The sequence below is a fragment of the Leptopilina heterotoma genome, unplaced genomic scaffold (assembly GCF_015476425.1).
Source record: "Leptopilina heterotoma isolate Lh14 unplaced genomic scaffold, ASM1547642v1 Lhet_347, whole genome shotgun sequence".
NCBI lineage: Eukaryota > Metazoa > Arthropoda > Insecta > Hymenoptera > Figitidae > Leptopilina > Leptopilina heterotoma.
Window position 1 is genome coordinate 882,620 of NW_025111030.1, and position 11,800 is coordinate 894,419.

Sequence of the window (11,800 nt, forward strand, 5' to 3'; positions counted from 1 at the left end):
TATTTTTATTTCCACACTAAAATGTTTTATATTTTTATTTTATTTTCATAAGTACATGCCTAATAGTAATTGCCTAAATGTAATTATTATTTTACGATTAATGTACAATGATAATTAATACTGTATTTGGTCTCTGAGATTAGAATTTATTATTAATAAAGTAAATAAATATTTCAATTTTTCATAATTTTATTATAATATTTTCATATTACAATATTTTATAAAATTTTAATTTTCTTTACACAGTTCAATTTAATAGCACACTGAAGAAATTTTTCAATTCAAATAATGAATTACTTGACTTTCATTAAAATTATTCATTAATTTATTTAACTTTAATAAAAATAATTCGCTTGAAATGAATCTTTATCTGCTAATATTAAGTAAACGACTATTTGAGTCAATAAAGTGTGATGCGCTCCGAAGAAAAGTTCTCAAAAAGTAATAAATTTTAGGTAATACTTTTCTATAATTTTTGTTTAGAATTTTTTACTTTTATATAATTATTGTAATACGACCTATTATTTATATTATATTAAATAAATAATACTAAAAATTTTACAATAACATATTTTATAATATAAAAGGCCTAGGTACTTTATTTAGGCCTTTTTATCACAAAATAATTAAAAACCGGTTTTAGCAAAAGACGGATAATAATAATTTAATAATAATAAAATATTATGAATAAAATAATAACTAAAAAAATATTCCTTATAATAACAAAATAAGATTAGAACAAAATAAAGATTCGAAATAAATCAAATTCGAAATAATAATTCGAAATAGATTCGAATAAAATAAAACAATGCATATTACTTTAAAATGTACCTATACAAAAAAAATATTTCAAATAAAGAATAAATGAAAAATTATAAAAGCTTCAATGATTTTAATAAATTTAATTGATTACTATTCTGAGATTAATTAAAATATGTATTATGCTTCAATAGTAGGAACAATTTTAATTATTTTGTGGTACATAGAGTAATCCCCCACAGCACCGAAACTTTCCTAAAAATTTATTAAATATTTACTTGCAATATTCGGAATATTTAATTGCAATGTTTATTGAAAGTTGTGTACAGATTTAAATGTCCCGATTAAATAAATGTTTAGCGCGAAGCTTTCCTAAACATTTCAATAAAATCTTCGCATAATTATAATTATAATTATGCGAAGATGTAATTTCGTGTTCAGGAAATGTTCAGAAAAGCTTCGCGCTAAACATTTATTTAATCGGGACATTTAAATCTTTACACAATTTTCACTAAACTTTTCAGTTACATATGACGAATATTGCGAGTAAATATTTAATAAATTTTTAGAAAAGTTTCGGTGCTGTGGGGGATAGTTTCATTTTACATGGAAAAAATTTATCTGATTCAAATAACCGACAAAGTCTATTATAAAATAAATAGTTACTTGAATCAAAATCTATTTAAATAAATCAATTAAAAAATAAAATAATAATAAATAATAAATGAAATTATAAGATGAAATAAAAAAAAAATTGTTAAAATAAAAAAATTTTTTTTGAAAAATTCCTTTGATAAGCAAATAGTTAGGATATTGAAAGCTTTTTTTGAAAACTTTCTCACTTTCACTTTTATGGCTTTTTTCACACTTCATTTTTATTTTAAACAAACATAAGAATTCTTTTTTTCTCTTTAAAAAAACGTATCAGTTTGGGCATTCTTCAAATATTTAACTGTCATCTAGAAATTTTTTTGGGGACAGAGTATTCATTCACGATATTAGAGAGAGAGAGAGAAAATGTTCATTACTCAACTTAATTTTTTTATACATATCCAATTTATGAAATAATTAAATTAAATTAGATTAAAAAATAATTTCTTTTTTTACCGAATTTTTACTAATTTTAAAATTTAAAAATTTTTAATTTTGTTATGTTACTATTATGTTATTCTTTACAAGTTTCCATTTTTGTATAATTCTTTACCAATTTCTATTATTTCTTTCCAGTTTGCTTATTTTTTATTACATTTAACTAATTAAAATTTTTTTTGTTTTTATTATTTTATATATTTTACAAACTTTTACTAATAATTGACACAATTTTTTAATAGATTTTATTTTGCTTTAGATTTTATTGTCTCACATCATTTTTTACTAATTTTATTACTTTATATTTTTTCTGTTTTTTATTACTTTTTACAGTAAATATATGTATATATTTTTTAAATTAGGTTTTGTGGTATCGACGTATAAAATATAATAGGGAAAAATTGAGGAAGCATTTTTAAATTATTCCCAACCAACAATAAATTAGGAAAAAATTTTTTTTTTGAATATTGTATAGTTGTAAAGTTACTTTACGTTAACAGAATGAAACAGAATTCTAATGTATGTAAATGAAATTTGAAACCAAGAATGTCCTAAATTCCATCCATCTCCAGTAACTGTATAAAACTTCTTCCTAATTTCGGAATAATCATAAATTATATTTTTTGAAAAAATTTTTAGAAAATAAACCAAAAACTATGTCACCAAACAATGAGACTTGTAATATTTTCTTATTTGTTAAATATTAATATTTTTATCTTCCTAATTTCTAACATTTTTTTATTATAATTGAATCATGAATTTCAAAAAGTGCTCAGCCTAAAAGAATTGGATGAGTCATTTTCACATAACAATTAATAGTAAAAATGACTCTTACGGTTTTTAAAATTGAGCCCTTTTTGAAATACACACGAATCACTTAAATTTTAATTATTTTTCTTAATTGTTTGTAATTTAATTTTATAATTTTATTTTTCTGAAAAGTTTCCATTTAAAAGTAATCGAAGGGGAAACAGTAGTTTCCTTTAAAGCTCATTTTTTGTTGTTTTATTTGTTTCTTTGCTTATAAAAAAGCACATCAATTCTAAACGTGTACGACTCTCACTTTCAAAGCTAGCACAATAATTTCCACTGTTTCTCACGCCGTTGTACGAGAGCTTCATCGCATACCAAAACATTATACACTAAGTGAAAGTTCAGGTTTTCGTCTGCGAGGTTTGAATGAAAGTTTATGAGTTCAAACTGAACTACAATGTCTGCGTGCAAATTGGAGAAAGATATTATTACTTCGAGGAACATCCGAAAGTGAGAAAAAGAAATACCACAAAAGTTTCGCGTCCATTCATGCGCAATTATTATTATTGTCTTTCTCTGTAAAGAAATATTTCTTTTCTTTTTGATGAAACACTTATAGAGAATATTATTAATAATAATTTATTTATTTAATATTTTATACGGGCGTACAAAAAGAATAGCTAGTAGTAATAATAATAATAATAATAATAATAATAATAATAATAATAATAATAATAATAATAATAATAATAATAATAATAATAATAATAATAATAATAATAATAATAATAATAATAATAATAATAATAATAATAATAATAATAATAATAATAATAATAATAATAATAATAATAATAATAATAATAATAATAATAATAATAATAATAATAATAATAATAATAATAATAATAATAATAATAATAATAATAATAATAATAATAATAATAATAATAATAATAATAATAATAATAATAATAATAATAATAATAATAATAATAATAATAATAATAATAATAATAATAATAATAATAATAATAATAATAATAATAATAATAATAATAATAATAATAATAATAATAATAATAATAATAAATAAATAAATAAATAAATAAATAAATGTGTAACGTGCTTTAAAGAAAGATACCTAAGAAGCAAATAATTTTAGGTTAGATTTATAATATTTGGAGTAGAAATACAGAATAGTATATTAAGCAACAAGGGTATAAAGGCAGCCATTTGTTTACGGTGATTTTTGTGACACGAGTGGAGGTCGAGGGTGTTACTTACGATATTTTTTATTCCTAATGCACAAAAGTGTCGATTTCAGATAGCAGACGACAGGGAGTAAAAGTCATTCACTTGTTCGATTTATATGAAAATGGCGACCGTTTTCTCCCTTGGGCAAAAATAACGCATGGGATCAGCTGTTATGTTTGCCTCTTGGGAGAAAATGGACGCCATTTTCATATGGTCGAACAAATGAGTGACTTTACTCCCTGTCGTCAGCTATCTAAAAGCGCCATTTTTGTGCTTGTGGGATAAAAAGAGAATTAATCACTATTACAAAGTATTAAAGCTCAAGTTTTCATTACTTCCAAAATATTTAATAATAACTAATTTAAAATTTTAAATAATTAAAAAGGAACTTTTAATCACGATAAATCTAACGCAAACATAACCTACAATTCGTTTGCTACTTATAGACACCTTTCCTGGGAACGCGACACATCTGTATTTTAAATGAAGGAGAAAAAAAATGTAAAAACTTCCTGCTTCAAATTGTATACCTAGATAGAATGGGGAAATAAAAATAATTAAAAAATAAATTTTAAAATAAAATAAAAATTATAAATAATAATGGTTATAAATGTTTGAAGTATTTAGTGGCTTTAGAATCAAAATAAAAAGTCTATAACAGTTTGATTTTTTAGATCACAAAAACATTGAGTTCTCAGTCTCGATGGGAGACACACGAGGAGGAAAAAGACAGGATGCTCCTAGTCGCAAAACCTCCTCGCGGAATATGAAGAGACTCGACAAGGAAAAGTTCGGCCGGGCCCTAAGAGAAGCCCTTTTAATTGAGGACTTGGGCTGGGTGAAGAGGCCGAGCAGTCTGGATAGGGAGGTGCGAGCGGTGAGGAACATGATAGTCACCGCTTGCAATGCGTCAATGCCACGCAATGGCGCCATTCCCGTAAGAAAATCCTTGCACTGGTGGTCAGAGGAGCTAGCCTCTTTAAGGAAGGAATGCCTCAAAGCAAGAAGGACATATACCCGATCTAAGATCCCTTGCTGAAAGAGGCTTTCAAGGAGGCGAAAAAGAACCTCAAGAAAGAGATCCACAAATCGCGACGCCGTAGCTGGAAGGACCTAATCGAGGAAGTCGATAAGGACCCATGGGGTCTGGCTTTTAAAATAGTTACTAAGTAATTAGCGACGAGGCAAAAGACCCCCGGCCTGGACAATCCCGATTGGGTCAGAAAGATAATAAATTCTTTGTTTCCTCCTGCAGAGGGACCTTAGAAGAAACTGGAGTTTTTGCAAAGTCGAAGAGGAAGAACTCTTCACACTTAGTGAACTACAAAAAGCAGGCAAAAGATTGAAAACAGGCAAGGCGCCTGGAATCGATGGGATTAGTAACGAGACCCTAAAGTTGGTTATCGACACTTCACCCCAGATTCTGCTTCGATGCTTCAATTTTTGCCTTAAGAGAGGAGAGTCCTTCCGCGACTGGAAGCGACAGAGGTTAGTCCTCCTGAGGAAAGGTGAAAAACCTCTAGATAAAGTCTCATCATACAGGCCTATATGCCTGCTAGATACGATGGATAAACTTCTAGAGGATATGGTTCTGCAGAGAATGCAAAGCCACTTGACCGGAGAGAATAGTCTATCGGATCACCAATTTGGTTTCCGTAAAGGCAAATCCACAGTTGATGCTATCCAGGCAGTTGTGGACATAGCCAAAGCAGGAAAAAACAAATTGGAACCTGGAAAAAAGAAGAGCTTCTGCGCGTTGGTAGCAATTGACATACGCAACGCGTTTAATTCCGCAAGATGGAAAGATCTCATCGAGTCGATGAAAAAGAAAAACATGCCGCCCTACATGTTGCGGAAAATGGATAATATCTTAGCGGCAGGTGGGTTATATATGAGGGAGACACCTGCACTCTCAAGGAAGAGATGCAGTGTGGGGCTCCTCAAGGCTCGAGGGTGGGTCCATTTGTATGGAATGTATCTTACGATGATTTTCTGCGAATGGATCTACCCGAAGGTGCGGTGATCATCGGCTTTGCGGACGACGCGTTGTTCGTGTGCACTGCCGAAAGTGAGGAGGCTCTTGGGACATTGGTGAACGAATGTCTGCGACTAGCAAAAAGCTGGCTGGATACCAGAGGTCTTAAAATGGCCCTGGAAAAGACCGAGGCACTGCTGGTCACAGACAGACGTGGTTATGAGCTCTCACGAATCGTGATAGACGGATTCGAGGTCAAGTGGAGTAAGCAAATTGAATATCTTGGTGTGGAGTTGGATGGAAGGTTAAACTTCCACCACCACATGGCTACGGCGTCAAATAAGGCGATCGAGTGTGCGGCTAATCTTTCACGGTTAATGCCAAACGTAGGCGGACCCCGTGAGCAAAAAAGAAGACTGGTGGCGAGTGTCGCATATGCTAAAATGCTCTATGCAGCACCAGCGTGGGCCCCATCCCTGAGGAGTAAAAGATGTGTTACCATCTGTGAAAAGATACTGTCAGCGCAGAGATCGATAACTACGCGTATCATCTCTGCATATAAGACGGTATCTACGAGTGCTGTGCAGGTCCTTGCAAGTGTCCCGCCAGCAGATCTTTTGGCGAGGGAAAGGGAAGAAATGTTTCTCTTTTCTAAAGAAAGAAGTTCCTTAGATGAGGAAATAAGACCAAGCAAGGGCCTGATCCGCAAAGAAGCGAGGCACAGGCTCATTGAAAGATGTCAAGAAAGATGGGATGGTGAGGAAAAAGGTCGATGGACTTATCGCCTTATTCCGACACTCGCCACCTGGATAAATAGGAAACACGGTCAGGTTTCCTATTATTTGACTCAGGCGCTCACAGGTCACGGGTGTTTTAACTCGTACCTGTGTCGCTTTAAATTACGCGAGGACGAGGTGTGTGCATATTGCCAGTTCCCTGCGGACAACGCGGAGCACACCCTCTTCTCATGCAGAAAATGGAACTTGGAGAGGCGGGCCATGTTCGAAGGTGTAAACAGTCAAGTTACACCGGAGAACATGGTATCGCTGATGACCCAGTCAGAAGAGAATTGGCGGTAAGTCGAGAACTTCATAATCTCGGTTATGTCGAGGAAGGACCTCGACGGCCGCCAAAAAAGCGTAATTTAAACAGCTTTCAAATTTGATTGTTCGTTTCTTATTAATTTATCTTGTGATTTATTTGTCCTTCTACATTTTTTAATTTGTTTTGTTTTGGTTTTTTATTCGTTTTTGTACAGTTTTGTCTTTTCAACGTTATATACATGTTTACTTTTTTTCTTTTCTTTTTTATATCCGTTTGCGATTTTATCTTTTGACTTTTAACACTTCTTAAATAATTTTGTTTTTTTATTATTGTTGTGCTGTAAATTCCGCTTAGACTGTGAAATAGTTTTAATCATTTTTTAACTACGGACGCAGGAAAACCGCAGAGAGAAGAAGAAGGTCGCATTAGCGACAGAGTTGGAGCGCCACCCTCGAAGGCTAAAGTCTTACGACAGTTCCGAGGGAGGGTAAAGGGCTCCAGAAGAAGGGTTACGGGATTCAGTGGGTCGGGCTGGTAGTAGGTCGCCAGTTTATTAAATTTATTATAACATTTATTTATTAATCTTTTTTTTTAATATTTCCTTTTGTTTCATTTTACCAACCCCACATAACCTTGGAGTGCGAAATCCAAGGTATCTGTAGGCAGATTTCCCAAAAGTCCCTAAGCAAAAAAAAAAAAATAATAATAATAATAATAATAATCCTTTTGATCATCTAAAAATTGAAATGATCAAATATTTACTCAAAAATAAGAAAATCGCGATCAAGAAGTTTTGGGATAAAAATTAACGACAAAGTGAAGAAGCTTTAAAGATTATTTATTTTAACATTTAAAGATTATGAAGTTTAAAATAATTTTAAAGTTAAAAATAAACAAAATTTCAAATTTTTAATAAGAATTTTAGATTAAATATTGAAACATGAGATTTAACACTAAACATGAGATTACGGGAATATTTAGGGAAATGAAACTCTAGACATATAGTACAGTCAATCTGGCATTTTTGATGAAAAAAAATACTTTACTTGAGATTATTTCATAAATCGTTAGTGGTATATGTGACTAGCTTAAAACCAAAAAGTTAGGACACCACCCCTTGAGGAAGGAAGGGAAACTCAAAATTTCTTTGGATTCGATTTTGTGCAAAAACCGTTAGTCTTACTAAAAAATTTCTCAAACAAAAGTTGTAGAGAACATATTTCTCTACATTTTATCTTATTGGGGCACTACTGTACAACTTAATGTGCGAAAGCTAGAAGGCGCCAAAATTGCTAAGAATCAGTTTTTCCCCTTTTTCGTACCAAAAAAATCATTTTTGAAAATAGAAAATAGAAAAGTTGTAGAGCTCAAAAAAGCTACAAAATTCATATACATAAATTTTTTCCACGTTGCACTCTTTCGGAGTTACAGGCTATTTATTAATTGTTACGTATAGGTAATACATATAATTGGCGGGAATGGAATGACCGAAGTTCTATTTATTGTTCTCGAGGTTTGTGATTATAGCAAAATGTTAAATTTGGTTTACTATTTTAGCGGAAAAAAGTGTTTTATTGAAAAAATAACAGTTATTTGAAAATCAGCCATATATTATAAATCGAGGGGATAATTACTGGATAAAATGGTGTACACTCTAATACACTAAATTTTCCTGCTATTACGCGTATTATCTAGTATTATAGGGTATTACAGAACTATTACAGGGTATTACTGATTATTACAGAATATTACCTCTATATTATGTGGTATTACACTGACGTAATAATGCTCTATTACACTCTATTACGTGACTATTACGTGACTATTACGGGAGGAGCGTACACGCTAATACACAAGTAAATACCCCCTCGTTATAAATAGTAGTTTAGTAACGTTCGCGTTGAAACCGGGCGAGTGTAAAGACGAGTTCGTAGATCATTGTTCAAAGGAAAAATAGAGGCCCACCCTTCATTATACAATACTTTATGTCCAAATTTTGATTAATTAAGGTTGTCTTTAATTCGTGTAATAAAAAAAGAAGTTAAAAGAAAGAAGAAAAAGAAACTAACGGAAGAGAATTGAAAATGTATAGCCTACGCGCTTAATAAAATAAGGTTAGCAACTATACATATCAATACCGCGCGTTTTCCCTATTCAAAATTGTCATCTTGAAACTCGGTTTAACAAGTTTCTATTTCAGACGAAAAAATGTAAAGAGTAGAAGAAAGTAAACTTGTGTAAAAAAAAGAAAGTGAATGAATGTAAACGAATTACTTAATTTTATAACATTTATTCATTAAACTTACTTTTATAATTGAAATTTGAATTTTTCAGCAAACAAACAGGCAGCAAAAATTTGTCGTCGAAATCCTTGATAATTTCTCCTCAAGATTTTGATAGATTGCAGAACTTCTTTTAGAATAATTTGTTTTTGTAAAACTTTTCAACAACTAGTTTGATTTTTTAAAATTTGTAAAACTTTGAAAAACTTGTTAAAAACTTTTAAAAACTTGTTAAACTTGTCAAAAACTGGTATGACTTTTTAAAAACTTGTTAAAACTTGTCAAAAACTTGTTTGACTTTTTTTTAAACTTGTAGAACTTGTAGAAAACTTGTTTGACTTTTTAAAACTTGGTATTAGAAGAAATGAGAGTAGTTAAACTTAAAAATTCAAAGTTGAGTGTGTGTTTGTGTTGATGAGTAGTAAAGAAGAAGTTATTGTAGTTGTAATTGGTAAAAAGAAAAGTGTGTAGAGTGGAAAAAAATGTAGTGTGTGAATTGAAAAAGAAATGAAGAAGAGAAGAAGAGAAGAAGAGAAGATTTTTGCCAAAGTTCCAATTTTTATACTTTTGTCCCCTCTAAAAATTTTCTAGTGGAGGAGTATGGGCATGGCAAAATTCGGTTTTGTCGAATAGAAAAAGAAGAAGGCGTAAAAACTCATTAGCGAGGGTCTTATGATTGGGACCCTTAGTTTCGTCCCACAGAAAGTTGCCAAGTTTGAATTTGAAAATCTTTAGAGTGGGGTAAAGTTTTAGAGTTTTCACAAAAGATGGAGACTCTGTTAGGTTTTCCGTAAATTAAAAGTTTTTCAAAATTTCAACCCTTGAGAAATAAAAATAAAGAGAGAAAAAAAATTTAGGAGGAAGAAAATTAATTCTGACGTCACAGAACGTTACTAAACTGCGCTTTACACCCTTGGTGCATAATACACTATTATGTCAGCGTTATATTTATATTTATAATATATGGATGATTTTTAAATAACTGTCAGTTTTTATTAAAACACTTTTTTCCGCTAAAATAGTAAACCAAATTTAACATTTTGCTGTAATCACAAACCTCGAGAACAATAAATAGAACTTCGGTCATTCCATTCCCGCCAATTTTATGTATTACCTATAAGTAACAATTAATAAATAGCCTGTAACTCCAAAAGAGTGCAACGTGGAAAAAAATTATGTAAATGAATTTTATAGGTTTTTTTTGAGTTCTACAACTTTTCTATTTACACCAAAACGCAAAAAATGGTTTTTTGGTACGAAAAAGGGGAAAAACTGATTCTTAGCAATTTTGGCGCCCTCTAGCTTTCGCACATTAAGTTGTACAGTAGTAGCCTAATGAGATAAAATGTAGAGAAATATGTTCTCTACAACTTTTGTTTGAGAAATTTTTTAGTAAGACTTACGGTTTTTGCCCAAAATCGAATCCAAAGAAATTTTGAATTTTGTCCCAACTTTTTGGTTTTAAGCTAGTCACATATACCACTAACGATTTATGAAATAATCTCGAGTAAGGTAGTTTTTTCCAAAAAAACGGCTTTTATAAGCTAGATTGACTGTACTAATAATGGGAATGAAATTTAAGACTGGACCGGTACCTTACATGACAGTCTTCGATTTTTATCTGGATTTATATTCAAAAAGTAAATATTTTGTTTTAATAAGAACGATTTATTTAATTTTGAATAAATTATGTTTTTGGGGAAAATTTTTTTTCTCCAGTAAAAAATAAATATATTACTATGGGAGACATATTCTTTACCAATTTAAGAATATTCTGTCTGACTAAATCCCAATTTTACTACTGCGAAAATTTGCACCGAACAAAATGCCTACCCACATGGCACAGAAATTTTCTGCAAGTTTGCTGCAGGTTTGCCATGCAAATTTTGCAAGTTTGCATCAAACTTGCATAAATTTAAAAATGTCACCCTCTTGGCAAGTTTGCAGCAAACTTGCGTCAAATAGCAAAAACTTAAATGTATGCGCAGTAGTTTATTGTGACATCTAGAGCTGCGCACTACATTTTAGTCACCTTCCCTTAAAGGGAAGGCATCGTTCATCAAAATATATGCATTTTGAAAAAAATTTTTAGGAAACTGAGAATTAGTACTACACTGAAAGAATTTTAGGCAGGCTGCTGGCTTTTCATGTCCGAAATCAGTGCCCCTTGCTCAGGGCTCGCAGCTCACCTCAAAAAAGCGAGCATCTACTCCCGAAAGGTGAGCAGCTGCCCCTGAGGAGTTGCTGCTTACCTTTCGGGAGTAGATTCTCGCCTTTTTGAGGTTAACTGCGAGCTTGAGGCAGCGAGCTCTAGCGGCACTCATGTAAAGCCTGCAGCCTGCCCAAAATTCTTTCAGTGTATTCTCATGATTTTTAGAAATTTCATATTATATGTATATATAATATATCAAATTGTTCTGCTTGTCTTAAAAAATGTCCGTTGGAATAAAAAATTGTAAAAGCAACAGCTTTCAAAATACTGATTCCTGGCTGAAAAATATTTCGTTGTGGTACGAACTCAGCAGAGACTATACCTACGTATCAGAAATTACACATATCTTTTAAACCACTAAAATATTTACTTGTCTTAAAGTTACTACGACTTTAAGATTTACATTCTCATAAAATATGTGTTAATTTG